At 50.6% G+C, this 18,262-nt stretch overlaps 1 long non-coding RNA gene across 1 annotated transcript; it reads right to left on the bottom strand.

Annotated features, from left to right (window-relative positions):
• Positions 1 to 12,090: 12,090 nt before the first annotated feature.
• LOC136005290 (uncharacterized) lies at positions 12,091 to 15,873 on the bottom strand. Its single transcript, XR_010608745.1, has 8 exons — positions 15,522 to 15,873; positions 15,077 to 15,127; positions 14,951 to 15,004; positions 14,721 to 14,818; positions 13,936 to 14,017; positions 13,195 to 13,220; positions 12,214 to 12,272; positions 12,091 to 12,137 (listed from the first exon to the last, which is right to left on the bottom strand). It is a non-coding gene; the product is annotated as an uncharacterized LOC136005290 (long non-coding RNA).
• Between the last annotated feature and the right edge of the window lie 2,389 nt (positions 15,874 to 18,262).

Raw genomic sequence — 18,262 nt, 5'->3', positions numbered from 1 at the left:
AGATCCAAAGAACAGTGCCAGAGGAACGCGCCGAGCAGCTTGAGCTCAAGGAGCAATGAGGATATCGAGACCTGAAGAGGTGCCCGGACAGAACACAGACCTCTCACACTATAGAACAGTCAAGCTGGAGCTGCCCTGCCCACAGTTCTCTCTTAAGGCTGATTAACCCACTGCCTTTCCCTCGGCCCCATGCCACATTTCAAACACCTTCCTGCTCTCATGACAGGGTACCTCAACCTTGTTATCCCAAACAGGAGTCCCTCTACTTAGCTTCCGTAGTGCCGTGGCTCTCAAGACAGCCTCCATGTTCCCAACTCCCACATCAAAGTCCCAGGATCTTGCCACACTTGCCAAGTGGCTTTCCATCATCTGCAACAACAAACAAACGGGAGCACGCTGTGCTGGCTGTCACTACCCCCACCCCAGCCAGCAACGCCAGCGAGTTCCGTAACAAACCTCTGCCCCCTCCGATGCTCCTCGACACGGTGCTCGCATGCTCCACAGTGGTTGCCGAGTCCGATGCCGGGCTTTCTCCTGCCCTCCAGAACCTAGGAGTACAAGGGAGACAAATTACCACCGTGCTTGCGAAAAGCGACCAACCCACAACCCCTATTGTTACCTCCCTGCCTCACCGCGCACACTCATCTGACTCCAGATGTAAAACGCAGGACCTGCGATACCAAACACAAATACTGCACCCCTTTGCCATGATATTCTCAACTCTGAGCAGTCACCCACACACACAACCCACTTACCTTCTCACGGTCCTCCTCCATTGGCGTCTTCACCTCTCCTGAGCTGGCTGCAGCACCTGAAAAACAACTCATTGGAAACACACAGAGACGGTTCAAAGCAGCAACCATGCCTCCCAAAGTCCCACCGCCCTCTCCCGTCACTTTACTGCTCATCCACTGGCCTTCGCAGGCCTGCGGCTCTCTTCTTCAAGCCCGTGCACTGGCCACAGAACACAAAAACAAGGAACGTTTCCAATTTCATGAACATTGCAAGACATTCCATCAGCTGCTGCTTCAGTCCGCTAAACATAGCTCACCTGGCCCGAGGCAGCTCCGGCTCGGAGGTCTCGCTTAGCTCCTTGTTCTGCACCTCCTAACTGAAAATAAACAGCAAAGCATAAGCCAGCCAGGAGAGTAAGCTGGGACTTCTTCCTTCTGACACACCAAGTTCACCCCCCTGGTACCTTCAGCTCCGCTCAAGCCTCCCACAGCAGCCTCTCACACGTGGCTATCCATCTCGCCATCTGCAAGAACAACCTGGCATTAGTCACCGCAACGCCAAGCAAAAGCTTAGCCTGCCTCTAAGCCTCAGGCCACACTCGCACCGACACCCAGGTTGACATGCAGTCACACACTGACACAGACCCTCACGCCCTCTGGCTCACACACTAACTCCACATATACTATCACACCCACTCCCAAGCAGACTCTCTGCCCCCGACTCATTCATTACCAGCTTATTCCCAGAGCTCTTCTGTCCATTCACACAGATCATCAGGACTACACAGCTACACTGTGCTTATAAAAACCCACCACCTCCCTTCCAGAGCTCAAGAACTCCAGCTACAGAGAAAACCAGAGAACTCCCAACTACTTTATTAACATGGGAAACTGCAGAGATAGTCAAGGATACTTCTCATGGCTGCCTATCTTACCAACCCCAAGGACCCTGCCAAGACCATCAGCAAACCAGCTCCGACAATCATCACGGCCGCGCGAGGTGGCAGGCTCAACCTTAGCGGGCGTCCCCGCGCAGGCAACGGTCGCCTGGGTGGGATGAGCTTCTGCCTCCCTCACACGGCATGAGGCTCGGGCTTCCATACTCGCAAGCAGGCACGCTCTTTGCCACGCAGGGGGCCAGCCCACGTCGCAAGAAGTGGCCGACAATGTCTAGGAAGGTCTGCAAGGGTCACGACTTTTCCAGGCAGTTCTAAAGCACAACTTCCCGGGTAGGCACCAAAGCCGGACTTTTCGGGAAAAGCCCAAGCAGTACACCACAAGAGGGAGCCAAAGAGAACCAACAGTACTTGCCCATCTTGGTGTGTTTCACCACGGACCATTATTTCCTATTGTCCCCGACACAACACCCCAGACTTACGCCCCACAAAGGGCACCTTCGCATCCTGCCGTTTAACTCTCAGTCGCTACCTTCAGTACCGCTAACCATTCCCCTTCCAGGCACGTCCAATTGAGGACTCCCAGTTACAAGCCCTGCTGTGCTTTATGCTTGCAAATCCGGAAAGGAAATTCTCAGCCGGCACTTAGGTGACCGACTCAAGCGCTCAAGATCCAAAGAACAGTGCCAGAGGAACGCGCCGAGCAGCTTGAGCTCAAGGAGCAATGAGGATATCGAGACCTGAAGAGGTGCCCGGACAGAACACAGACCTCTCACACTATAGAACAGTCAAGCTGGAGCTGCCCTGCCCACAGTTCTCTCTTAAGGCTGATTAACCCACTGCCTTTCCCTCGGCCCCATGCCACATTTCAAACACCTTCCTGCTCTCATGACAGGGTACCTCAACCTTGTTATCCCAAACAGGAGTCCCTCTACTTAGCTTCCGTAGTGCCGTGGCTCTCAAGACAGCCTCCATGTTCCCAACTCCCACATCAAAGTCCCAGGATCTTGCCACACTTGCCAAGTGGCTTTCCATCATCTGCAACAACAAACAAACGGGAGCACGCTGTGCTGGCTGTCACTACCCCCACCCCAGCCAGCAACACCAGCGAGTTCCGTAACAAACCTCTGCCCCCTCCGATGCTCCTCGACACGGTGCTCGCATGCTCCACAGTGGTTGCCGAGTCCGATGCCGGGCTTTCTCCTGCCCTCCAGAACCTAGGAGTACAAGGGAGACAAATTACCACCGTGCTTGCGAAAAGCGACCAACCCACAACCCCTATTGTTACCTCCCTGCCTCACCGCGCACACTCATCTGACTCCAGATGTAAAACGCAGGACCTGCGATACCAAACACAAATACTGCACCCCTTTGCCATGATATTCTCAACTCTGAGCAGTCACCCACACACACAACCCACTTACCTTCTCACGGTCCTCCTCCATTGGCGTCTTCACCTCTCCTGAGCTGGCTGCAGCACCTGAAAAACAACTCATTGGAAACACACAGAGACGGTTCAAAGCAGCAACCATGCCTCCCAAAGTCCCACCGCCCTCTCCCGTCACTTTACTGCTCATCCACTGGCCTTCGCAGGCCTGCGGCTCTCTTCTTCAAGCCCGTGCACTGGCCACAGAACACAAAAACAAGGAACGTTTCCAATTTCATGAACATTGCAAGACATTCCATCAGCTGCTGCTTCAGTCCGCTAAACATAGCTCACCTGGCCCGAGGCAGCTCCGGCTCGGAGGTCTCGCTTAGCTCCTTGTTCTGCACCTCCTAACTGAAAATAAACAGCAAAGCATAAGCCAGCCAGGAGAGTAAGCTGGGACTTCTTCCTTCTGACACACCAAGTTCACCCCCCTGGTACCTTCAGCTCCGCTCAAGCCTCCCACAGCAGCCTCTCACACGTGGCTATCCATCTCGCCATCTGCAAGAACAACCTGGCATTAGTCACCGCAACGCCAAGCAAAAGCTTAGCCTGCCTCTAAGCCTCAGGCCACACTCGCACCGACACCCAGGTTGACATGCAGTCACACACTGACACAGACCCTCACGCCCTCTGGCTCACACACTAACTCCACATATACTATCACACCCACTCCCAAGCAGACTCTCTGCCCCCGACTCATTCATTACCAGCTTATTCCCAGAGCTCTTCTGTCCATTCACACAGATCATCAGGACTACACAGCTACACTGTGCTTATAAAAACCCACCACCTCCCTTCCAGAGCTCAAGAACTCCAGCTACAGAGAAAACCAGAGAACTCCCAACTACTTTATTAACATGGGAAACTGCAGAGATAGTCAAGGATACTTCTCATGGCTGCCTATCTTACCAACCCCAAGGACCCTGCCAAGACCATCAGCAAACCAGCTCCGACAATCATCACGGCCGCGCGAGGTGGCAGGCTCAACCTTAGCGGGCGTCCCCGCGCAGGCAACGGTCGCCTGGGTGGGATGAGCTTCTGCCTCCCTCACACGGCATGAGGCTCGGGCTTCCATACTCGCAAGCAGGCACGCTCTTTGCCACGCAGGGGGCCAGCCCACGTCGCAAGAAGTGGCCGACAATGTCTAGGAAGGTCTGCAAGGGTCACGACTTTTCCAGGCAGTTCTAAAGCACAACTTCCCGGGTAGGCACCAAAGCCGGACTTTTCGGGAAAAGCCCAAGCAGTACACCACAAGAGGGAGCCAAAGAGAACCAACAGTACTTGCCCATCTTGGTGTGTTTCACCACGGACCATTATTTCCTATTGTCCCCGACACAACACCCCAGACTTACGCCCCACAAAGGGCACCTTCGCATCCTGCCGTTTAACTCTCAGTCGCTACCTTCAGTACCGCTAACCATTCCCCTTCCAGGCACGTCCAATTGAGGACTCCCAGTTACAAGCCCTGCTGTGCTTTATGCTTGCAAATCCGGAAAGGAAATTCTCAGCCGGCACTTAGGTGACCGACTCAAGCGCTCAAGATCCAAAGAACAGTGCCAGAGGAACGCGCCGAGCAGCTTGAGCTCAAGGAGCAATGAGGATATCGAGACCTGAAGAGGTGCCCGGACAGAACACAGACCTCTCACACTATAGAACAGTCAAGCTGGAGCTGCCCTGCCCACAGTTCTCTCTTAAGGCTGATTAACCCACTGCCTTTCCCTCGGCCCCATGCCACATTTCAAACACCTTCCTGCTCTCATGACAGGGTACCTCAACCTTGTTATCCCAAACAGGAGTCCCTCTACTTAGCTTCCGTAGTGCCGTGGCTCTCAAGACAGCCTCCATGTTCCCAACTCCCACATCAAAGTCCCAGGATCTTGCCACACTTGCCAAGTGGCTTTCCATCATCTGCAACAACAAACAAACGGGAGCACGCTGTGCTGGCTGTCACTACCCCCACCCCAGCCAGCAACACCAGCGAGTTCCGTAACAAACCTCTGCCCCCTCCGATGCTCCTCGACACGGTGCTCGCATGCTCCACAGTGGTTGCCGAGTCCGATGCCGGGCTTTCTCCTGCCCTCCAGAACCTAGGAGTACAAGGGAGACAAATTACCACCGTGCTTGCGAAAAGCGACCAACCCACAACCCCTATTGTTACCTCCCTGCCTCACCGCGCACACTCATCTGACTCCAGATGTAAAACGCAGGACCTGCGATACCAAACACAAATACTGCACCCCTTTGCCATGATATTCTCAACTCTGAGCAGTCACCCACACACACAACCCACTTACCTTCTCACGGTCCTCCTCCATTGGCGTCTTCACCTCTCCTGAGCTGGCTGCAGCACCTGAAAAACAACTCATTGGAAACACACAGAGACGGTTCAAAGCAGCAACCATGCCTCCCAAAGTCCCACCGCCCTCTCCCGTCACTTTACTGCTCATCCACTGGCCTTCGCAGGCCTGCGGCTCTCTTCTTCAAGCCCGTGCACTGGCCACAGAACACAAAAACAAGGAACGTTTCCAATTTCATGAACATTGCAAGACATTCCATCAGCTGCTGCTTCAGTCCGCTAAACATAGCTCACCTGGCCCGAGGCAGCTCCGGCTCGGAGGTCTCGCTTAGCTCCTTGTTCTGCACCTCCTAACTGAAAATAAACAGCAAAGCATAAGCCAGCCAGGAGAGTAAGCTGGGACTTCTTCCTTCTGACACACCAAGTTCACCCCCCTGGTACCTTCAGCTCCGCTCAAGCCTCCCACAGCAGCCTCTCACACGTGGCTATCCATCTCGCCATCTGCAAGAACAACCTGGCATTAGTCACCGCAACGCCAAGCAAAAGCTTAGCCTGCCTCTAAGCCTCAGGCCACACTCGCACCGACACCCAGGTTGACATGCAGTCACACACTGACACAGACCCTCACGCCCTCTGGCTCACACACTAACTCCACATATACTATCACACCCACTCCCAAGCAGACTCTCTGCCCCCGACTCATTCATTACCAGCTTATTCCCAGAGCTCTTCTGTCCATTCACACAGATCATCAGGACTACACAGCTACACTGTGCTTATAAAAACCCACCACCTCCCTTCCAGAGCTCAAGAACTCCAGCTACAGAGAAAACCAGAGAACTCCCAACTACTTTATTAACATGGGAAACTGCAGAGATAGTCAAGGATACTTCTCATGGCTGCCTATCTTACCAACCCCAAGGACCCTGCCAAGACCATCAGCAAACCAGCTCCGACAATCATCACGGCCGCGCGAGGTGGCAGGCTCAACCTTAGCGGGCGTCCCCGCGCAGGCAACGGTCGCCTGGGTGGGATGAGCTTCTGCCTCCCTCACACGGCATGAGGCTCGGGCTTCCATACTCGCAAGCAGGCACGCTCTTTGCCACGCAGGGGGCCAGCCCACGTCGCAAGAAGTGGCCGACAATGTCTAGGAAGGTCTGCAAGGGTCACGACTTTTCCAGGCAGTTCTAAAGCACAACTTCCCGGGTAGGCACCAAAGCCGGACTTTTCGGGAAAAGCCCAAGCAGTACACCACAAGAGGGAGCCAAAGAGAACCAACAGTACTTGCCCATCTTGGTGTGTTTCACCACGGACCATTACTTCCTATTGTCCCCGACACAACACCCCAGACTTACGCCCCACAAAGGGCACCTTCGCATCCTGCCGTTTAACTCTCAGTCGCTACCTTCAGTACCGCTAACCATTCCCCTTCCAGGCACGTCCAATTGAGGACTCCCAGTTACAAGCCCTGCTGTGCTTTATGCTTGCAAATCTGGAAAGGAAATTCTCAGCCGGCACTTAGGTGACCGACTCAAGCGCTCAAGATCCAAAGAACAGTGCCAGAGGAACGCGCCGAGCAGCTTGAGCTCAAGGAGCAATGAGGATATCGAGACCTGAAGAGGTGCCCGGACAGAACACAGACCTCTCACACTATAGAACAGTCAAGCTGGAGCTGCCCTGCCCACAGTTCTCTCTTAAGGCTGATTAACCCACTGCCTTTCCCTCGGCCCCATGCCACATTTCAAACACCTTCCTGCTCTCATGACAGGGTACCTCAACCTTGTTATCCCAAACAGGAGTCCCTCTACTTAGCTTCCGTAGTGCCGTGGCTCTCAAGACAGCCTCCATGTTCCCAACTCCCACATCAAAGTCCCAGGATCTTGCCACACTTGCCAAGTGGCTTTCCATCATCTGCAACAACAAACAAACGGGAGCACGCTGTGCTGGCTGTCACTACCCCCACCCCAGCCAGCAACGCCAGCGAGTTCCGTAACAAACCTCTGCCCCCTCCGATGCTCCTCGACACGGTGCTCGCATGCTCCACAGTGGTTGCCGAGTCCGATGCCGGGCTTTCTCCTGCCCTCCAGAACCTAGGAGTACAAGGGAGACAAATTACCACCGTGCTTGCGAAAAGCGACCAACCCACAACCCCTATTGTTACCTCCCTGCCTCACCGCGCACACTCATCTGACTCCAGATGTAAAACGCAGGACCTGCGATACCAAACACAAATACTGCACCCCTTTGCCATGATATTCTCAACTCTGAGCAGTCACCCCCACACACAACCCACTTACCTTCTCACGGTCCTCCTCCATTGGCGTCTTCACCTCTCCTGAGCTGGCTGCAGCACCTGAAAAACAACTCATTGGAAACACACAGAGACGGTTCAAAGCGGCAACCATGCCTCCCAAAGTCCCACCGCCCTCTCCCGTCACTTTACTGCTCATCCACTGGCCTTCGCAGGCCTGCGGCTCTCTTCTTCAAGCCCGTGCACTGGCCACAGAACACAAAAACAAGGAACGTTTCCAATTTCATGAACATTGCAAGACATTCCATCAGCTGCTGCTTCAGTCCGCTAAACATAGCTCACCTGGCCCGAGGCAGCTCCGGCTCGGAGGTCTCGCTTAGCTCCTTGTTCTGCACCTCCTAACTGAAAATAAACAGCAAAGCATAAGCCAGCCAGGAGAGTAAGCTGGGACTTCTTCCTTCTGACACACCAAGTTCACCCCCCTGGTACCTTCAGCTCCGCTCAAGCCTCCCACAGCAGCCTCTCACACGTGGCTATCCATCTCGCCATCTGCAAGAACAACCTGGCATTAGTCACCGCAACGCCAAGCAAAAGCTTAGCCTGCCTCTAAGCCTCAGGCCACACTCGCACCGACACCCAGGTTGACATGCAGTCACACACTGACACAGACCCTCACGCCCTCTGGCTCACACACTAACTCCACATATACTATCACACCCACTCCCAAGCAGACTCTCTGCCCCCGACTCATTCATTACCAGCTTATTCCCAGAGCTCTTCTGTCCATTCACACAGATCATCAGGACTACACAGCTACACTGTGCTTATAAAAACCCACCACCTCCCTTCCAGAGCTCAAGAACTCCAGCTACAGAGAAAACCAGAGAACTCCCAACTACTTTATTAACATGGGAAACTGCAGAGATAGTCAAGGATACTTCTCATGGCTGCCTATCTTACCAACCCCAAGGACCCTGCCAAGACCATCAGCAAACCAGCTCCGACAATCATCACGGCCGCGCGAGGTGGCAGGCTCAACCTTAGCGGGCGTCCCCGCGCAGGCAACGGTCGCCTGGGTGGGATGAGCTTCTGCCTCCCTCACACGGCATGAGGCTCGGGCTTCCATACTCGCAAGCAGGCACGCTCTTTGCCACGCAGGGGGCCAGCCCACGTCGCAAGAAGTGGCCGACAATGTCTAGGAAGGTCTGCAAGGGTCACGACTTTTCCAGGCAGTTCTAAAGCACAACTTCCCGGGTAGGCACCAAAGCCGGACTTTTCGGGAAAAGCCCAAGCAGTACACCACAAGAGGGAGCCAAAGAGAACTAACAGTACTTGCCCATCTTGGTGTGTTTCACCACGGACCATTATTTCCTATTGTCCCCGACACAACACCCCAGACTTACGCCCCACAAAGGGCACCTTCGCATCCTGCCGTTTAACTCTCAGTCGCTACCTTCAGTACCGCTAACCATTCCCCTTCCAGGCACGTCCAATTGAGGACTCCCAGTTACAAGCCCTGCTGTGCTTTATGCTTGCAAATCCGGAAAGGAAATTCTCAGCCGGCACTTAGGTGACCGACTCAAGCGCTCAAGATCCAAAGAACAGTGCCAGAGGAACGCGCCGAGCAGCTTGAGCTCAAGGAGCAATGAGGATATCAAGACCTGAAGAGGTGCCCGGACAGAACACAGACCTCTCACACTATAGAACAGTCAAGCTGGAGCTGCCCTGCCCACAGTTCTCTCTTAAGGCTGATTAACCCACTGCCTTTCCCTCGGCCCCATGCCACATTTCAAACACCTTCCTGCTCTCATGACAGGGTACCTCAACCTTGTTATCCCAAACAGGAGTCCCTCTACTTAGCTTCCGTAGTGCCGTGGCTCTCAAGACAGCCTCCATGTTCCCAACTCCCACATCAAAGTCCCAGGATCTTGCCACACTTGCCAAGTGGCTTTCCATCATCTGCAACAACAAACAAACGGGAGCACGCTGTGCTGGCTGTCACTACCCCCACCCCAGCCAGCAACGCCAGCGAGTTCCGTAACAAACCTCTGCCCCCTCCGATGCTCCTCGACACGGTGCTCGCATGCTCCACAGTGGTTGCCTAGTCCGATGCCGGGCTTTCTCCTGCCCTCCAGAACCTAGGAGTACAAGGGAGACAAATTACCACCGTGCTTGCGAAAAGCGACCAACCCACAACCCCTATTGTTACCTCCCTGCCTCACCGCGCACACTCATCTGACTCCAGATGTAAAACGCAGGACCTGCGATACCAAACACAAATACTGCACCCCTTTGCCATGATATTCTCAACTCTGAGCAGTCACCCACACACACAACCCACTTACCTTCTCACGGTCCTCCTCCATTGGCGTCTTCACCTCTCCTGAGCTGGCTGCAGCACCTGAAAAACAACTCATTGGAAACACACAGAGACGGTTCAAAGCGGCAACCATGCCTCCCAAAGTCCCACCGCCCTCTCCCGTCACTTTACTGCTCATCCACTGGCCTTCGCAGGCCTGCGGCTCTCTTCTTCAAGCCCGTGCACTGGCCACAGAACACAAAAACAAGGAACGTTTCCAATTTCATGAACATTGCAAGACATTCCATCAGCTGCTGCTTCAGTCCGCTAAACATAGCTCACCTGGCCCGAGGCAGCTCCGGCTCGGAGGTCTCGCTTAGCTCCTTGTTCTGCACCTCCTAACTGAAAATAAACAGCAAAGCATAAGCCAGCCAGGAGAGTAAGCTGGGACTTCTTCCTTCTGACACACCAAGTTCACCCCCCTGGTACCTTCAGCTCCGCTCAAGCCTCCCACAGCAGCCTCTCACACGTGGCTATCCATCTCGCCATCTGCAAGAACAACCTGGCATTAGTCACCGCAACGCCAAGCAAAAGCTTAGCCTGCCTCTAAGCCTCAGGCCACACTCGCACCGACACCCAGGTTGACATGCAGTCACACACTGACACAGACCCTCACGCCCTCTGGCTCACACACTAACTCCACATATACTATCACACCCACTCCCAAGCAGACTCTCTGCCCCCGACTCATTCATTACCAGCTTATTCCCAGAGCTCTTCTGTCCATTCACACAGATCATCAGGACTACACAGCTACACTGTGCTTATAAAAACCCACCACCTCCCTTCCAGAGCTCAAGAACTCCAGCTACAGAGAAAACCAGAGAACTCCCAACTACTTTATTAACATGGGAAACTGCAGAGATAGTCAAGGATACTTCTCATGGCTGCCTATCTTACCAACCCCAAGGACCCTGCCAAGACCATCAGCAAACCAGCTCCGACAATCATCACGGCCGCGCGAGGTGGCAGGCTCAACCTTAGCGGGCGTCCCCGCGCAGGCAACGGTCGCCTGGGTGGGATGAGCTTCTGCCTCCCTCACACGGCATGAGGCTCGGGCTTCCATACTCGCAAGCAGGCACGCTCTTTGCCACGCAGGGGGCCAGCCCACGTCGCAAGAAGTGGCCGACAATGTCTAGGAAGGTCTGCAAGGGTCACGACTTTTCCAGGCAGTTCTAAAGCACAACTTCCCGGGTAGGCACCAAAGCCGGACTTTTCGGGAAAAGCCCAAGCAGTACACCACAAGAGGGAGCCAAAGAGAACTAACAGTACTTGCCCATCTTGGTGTGTTTCACCACGGACCATTATTTCCTATTGTCCCCGACACAACACCCCAGACTTACGCCCCACAAAGGGCACCTTCGCATCCTGCCGTTTAACTCTCAGTCGCTACCTTCAGTACCGCTAACCATTCCCCTTCCAGGCACGTCCAATTGAGGACTCCCAGTTACAAGCCCTGCTGTGCTTTTTGCTTGCAAATCTGGAAAGGAAATTCTCAGCCGGCACTTAGGTGACCGACTCAAGCGCACAGCTTACACCCCAGACTTACGCCCCACAAAGGACACCTTCGCATCCTGCCATTTAACTGTGAGGCACTACCTTCACTAGAGCTGACCATTTACCTCCCAGGCACCTCTGTCTGCGTCCTCAGACATTCTAGGTCTAATATTCAATTGGAATGCTTCATCTCAAATCCCTTCCTGCCATTCTGACCTTGCCCCCCACCCCCCTCGCCTCCTGCAGGAGGTCCTCTCCTTAGCGTGCGTAGTGCCATGCGTCTCAAGGCCGCCTCTATGCTCTGAACTCCAACAGCAGACGCCAGCCATGTTGTTGCCCTTGCCAAGTTGATCTTCATCATCTGCCAGAAACAAACAAACAAAGGGCAACAGGTTGTGCTGGCCGTCATCTCCAGCATCCCAGCCATCCAGCCCAGGCTGGTCCTTACCAATGGTCTGCCTCTTCCCAAGCTGCTCAACACTGTGCTTGCCTGTCCCAAAGAGATTCCCGAGTCTGATACCAGGCCTCTCTTCCCCTGCGTGCTCTAGGAGTTCAACAGAACCCAATTACCATGGTTCTTGCGTAAGTGACCGACTCCACAATCCTTCTGCTTAACTCCCCCACTCACCTCAAGCAGTTCTCCAACTCCCAACATAGAGGGCGAGACCTGCAAAACTAAACACAAATACCGAATCTTTTTGCCAGGTTGTTCTAAACATAGGGACACCACACTCAAAATCAAACCCCTTACCTTTTCATAGCTGGAACTGGAAGCTGGATGAACGCCCTGGAAGGCTCCTGCTGATGTGACTGAAAAAAAAAGCTGTTCTCTGCTTTATGTTTTTAAGTAATGAACACAAATGCCTGACCAGCTTTTAAACAACCAACACAAGCACTCAGTATATAAAGGACTAAGTTCGAAGAACAATCTTAACACTTTTAGTTCTAGCAGTGAGTTGGAAGCACCAAGACAGCTCACAAGCAAATGCACTCATTTAAAGAGTCAGGCTGTACTACCCTGCCCAGTATAAGATAGCGCTAAAAAACATCCCACTTGCTTTTTTTTTTTGTCCCTGTAGTATATTTCAAACATCTTTCTGCTATCCTGATGCTGTTTCCATTATCTATTATGTGGAAAACGAGTCTTTCTGCTTAGTTTTTATAGTGTTTTAAGTCTCTAACCAAAATTATTGCTCGTATCTCCCACACTAGACACATGGGTGTTTACTGCATCCACGCAACTAATTTTCATTATCTGCAGTAACAGGTAAAGAGAAAAAAAAAAAGTAACTAAAAGTTCTGCCACACAACATTCTGTAGACAAAGACGAGAAGATTCCCTGAAGTGTTTATTATATGCAGACTGTAAGGAGCAAGTGCTCTCTGTATTTTAGAGTTTTAAAATGAGAAATTTACAAGCTGAAAAGTATTCTTTTACTTTTCCCTGCCAAAAGTCATGAGTTACTTAACATCTACTACATCCCAAAAACACATTAATAATAAGTTTTGGTATTTTTTAAACCAAGTGTCCAACTTAGTTTTTGAAAGAGCATAGACCCGAAGGCACTCTTGAAATAACTCTTAACTGTATAAATGGTATGTTTGGTCAGTAACCACTATTATAACTATTCTATGACAAATAAAACCAACAAAAAACAAGTAATAAGAACATAAACCATAAACAATTGTTTTCATAAGTTCTGTAGCTGAGAGCAAGAAAAATAATCACTTACCTGAACACCACCAATAACAACAGCACCTAAAATAAAACCACAACACAAAAAAATTTGTTAATATATAAATAAGTAAAAACCAAGACAACTTGAAATACTTAGAGAAAATCATTTCAAAGAACTCAAAAAACAACAGCAATACACAAAACATTAAAACCACAAAACACCCCAAAGACCTTACCTTGAATAGCAACAAATCCTCAAGAGGAACCTTACTCCGAAGCTGTGCCTTATATACCCCAGGCCCTACCCACACCCCCCCCCCAGTGCCCTGGCTCAGGTGTGGGGCAAACCAGCTGCTGGGATAAAAACAGCCTGACAAGGTGCACCTGGTTTTTGTTGTTTTGGGTTTGGTTTTTTGGCTGCTCTCTAGTTTAACTTTTTGGGTTTCTTTTTGGGGCTTAGATTTACATTCAAAATTCTCAGATTCCATAGCTTCACTTTTATGATGAAGTGATGCGAGCCTTTTCTGTAACTCTACTTTGCCTTTACATTATGCTCACCTACTCCAAATCTACTGCATAATACTATGCTGGGCTTCTCATGCACTCTAGGACCTAGGAGTACAATACAAAGAAATGACCATGGTGCTTGCAAAAAGTGACCCACCCCCACAACCATTATAGTTACCTCCTCAACTCACCTCAAACACTCATCTGACTGCAGAAGTAGAACCCAGGGCCTGCAATAACCAACACTACTACTGAAACCTTTGCCATGTTATTCTCAGCTCTTACTCACCCCACACACGCAAACAACTCTTCTACCTTCTCACAGCCCTCCTCAGCTGGCAGCTTCACCTCTCTTGACTTAAGTGTGGCACCTAAAAAGGAAATGGAAACAGGCACTCATGGAGAGAAAAACAGAAGCTTTGGCCGACCCTGAAATAAGTTGCTACTGGGGTGTTCCAAGCATGGCTCATCTTGACTAAGTCATCTGAATGTTATTTTTTAGCTCGAGTGTGAGGATGAGTTTGAGCCAGGGAATCTTAGCCAGGTAGTCTGAACCAGGAATGCTATGCTAGAATCAAAATGTGATTTGTGTGGATGCATGAGCCAGTCAGTGTCAGACTGAGCCTAACTGAGTGTGAGGAGAAGTCAGCGCCAGAGAATGTCTGTGCAGCTTAAACGTGAGTATGAGTCTGAGCCAGTCTGTGTGAGAAGAAGCCTGCACTGTCTGCCAGTCTTGAATATGAGTCTAAGCCAATGAAAGCCAGAAAATTAAAGCTGGGGAGCAGGCAATGAACCAGAACCAGATGAAACAAGACCCAGCTGTGGATCGTCAGGGTGCTTTTATCCCAGCTGGGGGTTTGCCTCACCCCTGACCCAGGTCACTGAGGGAAGGGCTGGGGGTGACACCCTCCCTCCCTAACACAGTCAAGCTGTAGCCGCCCTACCCATGTAAGCTCATGCTACAGAGTAACCCCCTGCCTTTCCCTCAGCCCCATGCTACATTTCAAACCCCTTCCTGCCATCCGGACCTTGTCCCCCACCCTCCAGTCCCAAGCAGCAGTCCCTCTACTTAGCTTCCATAGTGCCATGGGTTTCAAGCTGGCCTTGATGCTCAGAACACCCACATCAGAGTCCTGTGATCTTGCCACAGCTGCCAAGTTTCTCTTTATCACCTGCAGCAAACAAACCAGCAAACAGGAACACACTGTGCTGGCCACCATCATCACCACCACCCCACCCACCAGTGCTGGCCTGCTCTGTAACAGCCCTCTTCCTCCTTCAAAGCTCATCAACATTGTGCTTGCCTGTTCCAAACCCACAGTGGAGTCCGACATTGAGCCTCTCCTCACCTCCAGGTCCTAGGAGTACAATAGAGACAAATGATCACCCTGCTTGCAAAAAGGGACCGATCCCACTATCCTTCTCCTTACCTGTCTGACTCACTTCAAGCACTCATCCGACTCCAAAGGTAGAGGGCAGCCCTGCAACACCGAGCACAAATACTGAACCCCTTTGCCATGCTCTCCTCAACAATTAAGCACCCCCAACACACACAACCCCCTATCTTCTCACAGCCCTCCTGAGTTTGCAGCTTCACCTCCCTCGAGTTATCTGCAGCACCTAGAAAAGGGAACATGCACACACTGACAGAGATACAGAAGCTGCACCCTTCCCTCAGGAAGTCCCATCTCTCTCTCCTGTCACTTTACTACTCATCCACTAGCCCTCAGAGCTTTTCCATCCCTTTATTCTAACGTGTACACCCCCTGGAATACACCACCAACAAAAAGTAATTGCAGCTTTATGAAAATGACAAGACCCTAAAATAAATTGCTGCTTGGGTGGTCTAAGCTTTGCTCACCTTGGCTAAATCACCTGAATGTCTTTGTTTAGTTAGAATGTGAGAGCGAGTCTGAACCAGGAAGCCTGTGTTAGTCTCGATGTGAGACTCGTGTGGTTGGGCGAGCCAGTCAATGCCAAATTGAGCCTAAATCTGAACTAGAGTGTCTGTGCTGTTTAAGTATATGAGCCTGAGCCAGTCTGTGTGGAAGAAAACCTCTTTGAGACTAAGCCCTAGAATGTGAGACAGAAAACCCCCACCCAGTCTGAAACCAAGTATAGTTTTGAGCCTAACTTCATAAAAGTGAAGCTATGGAATCTGAGAATTTTGAATAGAAATCTAAGCCCCAAAAAGAAACCCAAGAAGTTAAAATCAGAGAGCAGCCAAGAAACCAAACCCAAAACAACAAAAACCAGGTGCACCTTGTCAGGCTGTTTTTATCCCAGCAGCTGGTTTGCCCCACACCTGAGCCAGGGCACTGGGGGGGGTTGTGGGTAGGGCCTGGGGTATATAAGGCACAGCTTCGGAGTAAGGGTCTTCTTTAGGATTTGTTGCTATTCAAGGTAAGGTCTTTGGGGTGTTTTGTGGTTTTAATGATGTGTGTATTGCTTTTGTTATTTGAGTTCTTTGAAATGATTTTTTCTGAGCTAAATTTTTTAAGCTATCTTTGGTTTTGCATCTTCTTATATTAATGAATTTTTTTGTGCTGTGGTTTTACTTAAGATGCTGTTGTTAGTGGTGGTGTTCCAGTAAGTGTTTTTATTGCTCTTAGCCACAGAACTTAAAGAAGAATTTGTTTACAGTTTATGTTCTTATTACTTGTCTTTTATTTCTCATAAAATAGTTATAACAGTGGTTACTAAACAAACATTCCATTTATATGTTTAAGAGTTACTTCAAGAGTGCCTTTGGGTTTGTGCTCTTTCAAAAACTAAGTTGGACACTTGGGTCTAAAGAATAACAAACATAATATTAATGTTCTTTTAGGATGTAGTGACTGTTAAATAACTGATGACTTTTGGCAGGGAAAGATAAAAGAATGCTTTTCAGCTTGTATATTTCTCATTTTAAAACTCTAAATTACAGAGTGCTTGTTCATTACAGTCTGCATATAATAAATATTTCAGGGAATTTCCTTGTCTTAGTCTACAGAATGTTGTGTGGCAGTTCTTTTATTTTTTCCTTTTACTCCTGTTACTGCAAATGATAAAAATAAATTGGGTGGGTGCAGTAAACACCCATGTGTCCAGTGTGGGAGATCTGAGCAACAACTTTAGTTTGAGACTTATGACACTATAAAAACTAAGCAGAAAGAAAAGTTTTCCACAGAACAGACGGGGGAAACAGCATCAGGATAGCAGAAAGAGATTTGAAATACACCATGGGGATGAGAAAAAATAAGTGGGACTTTTTTTAGCACCATCTTATAGTGGGCAGGGTAGTACAGCTTGACTGTTTTAATGAGTGCATTAGCTTGTGAGCTGTTTTGGTGCTTCCAACTCACTGCTAGAACTGAAAGTGTTAAGCTTGTTCTTGGAACTTAGTCCTTTATATACTGAGTGCTTGTGTTGGCTGGTTAAAAGCTGGTCAGGCATTCGTGTTCCTTACTTACAAACATAAAGAAGAGGACAGCTTTTTTTTCAGTCACATCAGCAGGAGCCTTCTAAGGGTTTCATCCAGCTTCCAGTTCCAGCTATGAAAAGGTAAAGGGTTTCATTTTGTGTGATGCCCTCATGTTTAGAAGAACATGGCAAAAAGATTCAGTATTTGTGTTTGGTATTGCAGGTCTTGTCTTTAATGTTGGGAGTCGGATGAGTGCTTGAAGTGAGTCAGAGGGATAAGCAGAAGGATTGTGGAGTCGGTCACTTAAGCAAGAACCATGGCAGTTGGCTTTTGCAGAATTCCTAGGGCACGCAGGGGAGAAGAGGCCCCGCATCAGACTCTGGAGTTGCTTTGAGACAAGCAAGCATGGTGTGAGGAGCTTGGGAGGAGGCAGAAGGAAGGTAAGGAAAAGGCTGGGATGATGGAGATGATGGCCAGCACAACATGTTGCCCTTTTTTTGTTTCTGTCAGATGATGAAGAGCAACTTGGCAAGGGCAGCAACATGACTGGCGTCTGCTGTGGGAGTTCTGAGCAGAGAGGCGGACTCGGGAAGAATAGCACTACGCAAGGTAAGTAGAGGGCCTCCTGTAGGAGGCGAAGCCGTGGGGGACAATGTCAGAATGGCAGGAAGAGGTTTGAGATGTAGCATTCCAATGTAGTATTTAAGCCAGAAAGTCTGAAAACAGTCGAGGGTGCCTGTAGGCAAATGGTTAGCTCAAGTGAATGCCAAAATGTGCTGGACTGGGCTAAACTCTTCTTGGGTGGACTTAATTGCCCTAATCCTAACCCTAACCCAGCTCACTTTAGCCCACTTCAGACCAGCCCAGCACACTTCAGACCAGTTCAGCCTAGTTTATCCCAATTCACATCTATCCAGAACACTTTGTCACAGTTAAGCCCAATTCAGACCAGTCCAGCCCACTTTAGCCCAACGCAGCCCAGCCCACTACAGTTTAGCCCACTTTAGCCCTTCCCAGCCCAACGTAGCGTACTTTAGGCCAGCTCAGTCCAGCCCACTCCATCTTATCCCTGCCCAATTTAACCCAGTTCAGCCCACTTTACAGCCCAGCCCACTGCAGCTCAGTGCAGAGAAGCTGAGCCCAATTAGGCCCAGTTTAGCACAATTCACCCCGGTTTAGCACAGCCCAGCCCAGCCAAGACATGATCAGCCAC

Source organism: Lathamus discolor, chromosome Z (genome assembly GCF_037157495.1).
Source record: "Lathamus discolor isolate bLatDis1 chromosome Z, bLatDis1.hap1, whole genome shotgun sequence".
NCBI lineage: Eukaryota > Metazoa > Chordata > Aves > Psittaciformes > Psittacidae > Lathamus > Lathamus discolor.
This window is presented reverse-complemented; position numbering and strand designations above follow the sequence as displayed.